Below are 6,000 nucleotides of genomic sequence, written 5' to 3' on the forward strand. Positions count from 1 at the left end.
TCTCGGTGTCCTTTTTGATCTTCTAACAAAATAAACATAGGTCGTCATGGAACCAAAAATTTTCCGAAAATTTTTTCCAAGTCCACAGCGTTAAAAAAATCTTAAATTGCAAATATCTCGAAAATGGTAAGAGTTATCGAAAAAATATATCGAAAAACACCCCCATACGGTATCGTTAGATACCCCCTGTCGATTTTGGATGTGTAGAATACGTATACCAAGTATTGGTGGTCCTGGGGTCAAGGGGTAAGAAGTTAGCCCACCCCCCAAAACTTTGATCACTCGTAACTTTTGAACGAATAGTCGTAGAAAGGTCGGGTTTAGTGCGTCGGTCGAGTCTCGGTGTCCTCTGTCCTCCCATACCAAAATAAACATAGGTCGTCATGGAACCAATTTTTTTTTTCATCAATCGAAAATTTTCCAAGTCCAGCGTTAAATTGCAAATATCTCGAATTTTTGACAAAAACCTACAAAGACAGAGACATGGACATAGACATTAGACAACTTAACCTAACTTAACCGGGAACACGAGCCCGGGGACAGGGGTCCAGGGACAGGGGTAGGACTCCCGGGAACAGGGGGGTCACTCCTCCGTAGCGATGATCGATCGATATTTAGACAGTGAAACAACAAACCCGTCAAACTCGCTCACTCAGATTCCTTGAATCCCAGCCTGCAGACCAGGAACACGAGCTAAAGTAAGGGGCCATCATTCACACTGAAAAACTACCGACCATAACCGGGTTCGAACCTATACCACGCGCATGATGTCAAGAACGAGTGAACGCCTTAACACGCACGGCTACGGAGGAGGACCGAGAGAGGTCGTGTATAATTGTTCTTATATACCCAACAAAACTCAGAAACTGTCATACGCGAGAGCTATATATTTTGCAACAACTATAATTACCCAACACTAGCATCAAGAACAAAAAAAATTATATCAATTACTTGTATAATATTAATTAGTAACTTTAGATAATATTAATTATTAGTTTTCAGTTGTAATTAATTTTAAAAAACAATTAATAACATGTTAGGTGGTGATAACCAAGTGCAAAAAGCATTGTACACACAAACAAAGCACCACTTAGTTCACAAAACATCTAACAGATGGTAGATAGTTACATGGTTCTAGTTAGGATGATGATTTTTGGTTTGTTGGATAGGGGTTGAAGAAGACTATTTGTCGAGTTCAACAGTCCATTGCCCGAGGATACCGTGTGCAGCGTCATCCAATGTAAGTTAGTTCGGTGCGTAAATAAAAAAAATGATAGGTCACTGAAGATCGTAAAAAAAAAAATCGTAAGATAAGTTAAGTTATATCACGTAAGATCGTGATATACCTACAAGTACGAGGTGGGAAAAAGTAAAAATTGTACTAAAACATCGCTAAACGCTAAAACATCTACAAAAAATTGTCAAAATATGTCAAAAACTGATATTCAATTGATAAAAAAAGAGGATGAAAGAGCATACCTACTAAGTACTATTTTGAAACAACACTTTTCCTCTACTTTTGTTACCTGCAATTTTCGAGAAACTAATATTATTATTTTATGTACAGCAGGATGCACAAGTATTGCTCGGCAAATTGTACTACTATTTTCATTAGTTTTTCTCTTGCGTCCTATGAGATGTTTTCTTTCAATTCTTCACGCTCTTATTGTATGAAACATATAGATTAAATATGGTGATGGATAAATTTGCTTAGTAATACTTATGCATCCCACTGCGCATACAGTATTATCAATTTTTACAATTATATAACATTCCGGGAAAAAACCTACAACAATTCTTCCAAAAATCATTCATCCTCATCGTCTTCCTTAGCGACAGGCCCCCGTGGCGGAGTGGATAGCACATCGAGCTACGACGCCAGGGGTCCTGGGTTCGAATCCTGTCCGGGGCATGGATGTTTGCGAGTGTCCACTCATCAATTTCATCATATCATCACTCATCCCCATCTTCGGAAATTAACCAAAAGTGGCACAAAAAGCGAAGTAAAATAAAGCAAATCAATCAATCAATCTTCCTTAGCAACGCTACACAACAGAAATACAAATTCAGCGCCAATATTTTCTCGGAGCTGTGACGTTTATTCTTTGTAGATAAACTATGAATAAATAAACATACCTTCAAATCTTTTATGACTTGACTTGTGTTGTTCTTGTTATAAATCCACTATTTGTATAAATATGCTAATCTGGACTGGACCTACAGTTTAAACTGGGATCCAAACCACTATGTGCCTCCACCGGTATCGAACCCACGTCCCCTTGTTTACAAGGCGAGGACGTTACCACTATGCCATGGGAGAGGCTCGTTTATTACTTACTAGCTGATTACTCGGCTTTGGCCGGGTAATTATTTATCTCAATCTCCTATTAGACAGAAAAATAATGAATACTAACTATAGTGCAAAATGAACTTGGAGTTGAACGGCATTAAGAGTGTCACTATTCATCTTAGCGACCCCGTAAACTATGGATTCCATACTAATATCGGTCATTTTCGCAACACAGTCATACCGGCCTGAATATTAGACAACCCGAGAAACACAATCGTTGTGCGGGATTGCATACAGTCACAGATGTCTGTCTGTGCGGAATTTAATATCGGTCGTTTTCGATTATTTTTACATGTCACCCCTACGCACCCCACCCCTAGGGGTGCCAGAGGTGTATTTCCCCACAAAATATTATTTCCAGATTGCAAGTGATACGTGTACCAGGTTTGGTTCAAATTGATCCAGGCGTTCGAGAGTTATTCCGGAACAAATATACACACACACACACACACACATACATCCATTTTTATATATATAGATAGATTTTAATATAAATGTTGTTATTTTTGTCCCCCAAGAAATCCCATGACTTTGCGCACGGCTCCCCGCTGAAGAGAACAGAAACTGTAGAAAGGTTTGCGAACCCAGAACCTGCCTCTTCGTAAGGAGTTACGCTATCCGCTAAACCACTGAAGACCGATTTTCATTCTTCCAGAAATACCCGACTCCACTTCATGCAATATTATATTAATTATAGTTTGAAGTGAGATAACTTACTGACAACAAAAATGTTCCTGGAACTGAAAATAGCGCCATCTTTAAGTACATTTCCACAACCTTAACCTTTGAGCTAAAAAAGTTGCGGCTAAAAGAGGACGTATATTTCTTTCTGATGCTGAAAGTTTCGTGCATAGATTAGTGTTTCTATTAAACTGGTCGAACTGTACTTCGCAGTGTATTATTGTATTTAGTTGCCTGCCTCCTTCCCTTTTTATTACCGTGCTTATGTTTCACTGTCACTGATCTCGGTGCATTTCACACTAGACCTGCCTTTCAACAATCATTATCTAACTCTGATTTATTGTTTATTGATTTGCATTATTTTACTCAGTTTATGAGCCACTTTGGCTAATTTGCGAAGATATGAATGAGTGAAGAGATGATGAAATTGATGAATGGACACTCACAAACATCCATGCCCAGGCCAGGATTCGAACCCAGGGTCCCTAGCGTCGTAGCGCGCTGTGATAACCACTCTGCCACAGGGGTCGGTTATTTTACTATGGTTCCTTGTTTAATTTTTATTTGCATACTATTGTAAAAACATAAATTATATTCATTCGCTCATTACTCGAATACTTCAGTACCATATGGAATTGCCAGTACATACGAACTGGACGGACGAAGTGTAGAGCTTTCAAATGTAATTTGTGAATGGCTGTGTCCCAAAGTGAATATCTCTTATCACAATGAGGACTACAAAACGTCATGTAAATATTTTGGTTAGGACAATTTAAATAACAGAAGAGTTATCAGTGACGTAATTTCCATACAGAAATTGATTAAACACGATTGTCAGTGTGAGTGTTCCGAAATCTTACAGTGCCTCCCCCGGTGGTGCAGTGTTAGCGTCGTCGTCTTACAATCGAAGGGACCCGGGTTTGATACCCGGTGGAGGCACATAGTGGTTTGGATCCCACTGTAGGTCCAGTCCCGGTTAGCCTTCTATGTATAAAGTGGATTTAAACCAAGTTCTTACACACTATAACCCTTAATGTAGGGAAAGACAAAGAGAACTATTCTATACAGAGTTAAAGGTAAAGTTCCCCATCCATATAGCACCGTGCCATGAAGGCACGTCTAGGGGATGTTGTGGTACCACACATTATCGACGTCGGCCACTTTCGATTGATTGATTGAGTTGGTATTTTAAGTCCACATTATGCACAGAAGGCTAATTGGGACTGGATCTACAGTTTAAAGAGGAATCCGAACCACTATGTACCTCCACCGGGTATCGAACCCGGGACCCCTTGATTATAAGACGACGACGATACCACTGCGCCATAGGGGAGCCCCGGCCATTTTTTTCGAGGTGATGTTATCAGCACCAAGCTCCGGCCGCCTTTACACTCCAGGGTTGCCCCAGGTACCCATTGATTTGAGGCTGGGTGAGACCCAGAGCCGCTTTATATGGGACAAGGTCAGAAAAATTCCCACCTTAGATCACTCACCCCGGAATCGAACCCGGCCCGCCCTGAGTGACTGTTAGACGTTCTACTGACGAAACCACCATCAAGAGAAAATATGCATAAGTTTTCACCTGCAGTGTAAATGCAGAACACTTCAAATGAAGTAGTAAAAGCTGTAAACTTTTATATAGTCACGAACCCATGTAGTAAAGAGAAAATACAAGTGCATAACCTACTGTAAATAGTGGCGTGGATCAGGGGGGCGTGGGGCAGTTGCCCTCAACATCTTGCCACTTCTTGCCTCTGCATGGCATAGAAATAATAATAATAAATAATAATAATAACATAAACAATTATAACAACAAGAACACTTACCTCTGCGGAAGCCTAAGATTTGTTGACAAACAAATGTTTGTATTGTTCGTTTTTCCACTGCGTAATCAAGTAGTTTTTCCCGGTTGACGGGTCGGATTGTTGGTTTTACGTTTCCGACGCATTTTCCACTGTGTCATGACCATCGTTGTCCATAGCAACGAGAATTTTACTAGTACTAGCACAAGAAACAAATAGAAAACTGCTCACAAACACGAATAAATCAGTTGTCACTTCAATTTAACACGAAAATCTTGCTTAACAGTGTTGTTTCTTGAAGAATCAACGACACTTTCCCACACAACAGAATTACATTACGAAACAGATATTTACAACTAATGCATCGATTCGAGATTGCGGTCTTTCCATGTCGTCGAACTGAAAGAGAACTTCTGCGATTCGACCTTATCGCAAAGCCCGTTGCATGCAAACTGAGTGGGTTTCGAACGATGTGACGTATGCTAGCAACGACCCGCACTTCGTCAAACAAAAGGCTGTCGTTAGGACTGCTAGCGCCGTGAGTGGCCATCAACGTAATTGCCCATCGGATTCCTAGAGGAAAATTTGTTTGTAAATGGTTTCGCTTCAGTTGAAATGACGAATATATCCGCAGGAATGTCTGAACAAGCTGCATAATAAAATTAATTTGGTTTGCGTAAAATTTTCAATACCGTTGAATTGGAACTCATAGTATCTGCTTCAAATAAACTAAACTACTCTAGCCTTCTTAAACCCGAAGGTTTATGGCTGAATCCATCAACACAAGCATTCTATCTGTCCCTATCCTGGGCAAGATCAATCCAGTATTTTCCATCCTTACGAGTTTCCTTTAGGTCCATCTCAACGTTGTCCCTCCATCTTCGTCTTGGCCTTCCTACTGGTCTCTCACCATCAGGTTTCCCAACAAGAATCCTGTAAACTCTATTTTTCCGTTTTCAAGTAACGCCAAAACTAAACAAAATTCATGTCTGTTGTTAAACTAAAACTGGGCTTCCCGTATGGCGTAGTGGTGACGTCGTCGTCTTGTAATCAATAGATTCCGGGTTCGATTCTCGCTGGAGACTCATTGGATAATGGTCGCCCTCCGAGGCGGAGTGGTTAACACAGCGAATTCTACGACACCAGGGGTCCCGGGTTCGAATCCCG

General features: G+C 40.5%; 1 protein-coding gene across 7 annotated transcripts in view; it reads right to left on the reverse strand.

Moving 5' to 3' along the window:
- The window catches only part of LOC145996573 (osmotic avoidance abnormal protein 3-like), a 188,202-nt gene extending 182,941 nt beyond the window's left edge, over positions 1 to 5,261 (reverse strand). For all 7 annotated transcript variants that reach the window (XM_083133076.1, XM_083133075.1, XM_083133078.1 and 4 more), the window contains exon 1: positions 4,858 to 5,261. The gene's annotated coding sequence lies outside the window, so the exon portion shown is untranslated. The remainder of the gene's footprint in view (positions 1 to 4,857) is intronic.
- Positions 5,262 to 6,000: the final 739 nt, after the last annotated feature.

The sequence above is a fragment of the Lepisma saccharinum genome, chromosome 12 (genome assembly GCF_977018435.1).
Source record: "Lepisma saccharinum chromosome 12, izLepSacc3.1, whole genome shotgun sequence".
Classification (NCBI taxonomy): Eukaryota; Metazoa; Arthropoda; class Insecta; order Zygentoma; family Lepismatidae; genus Lepisma; species Lepisma saccharinum.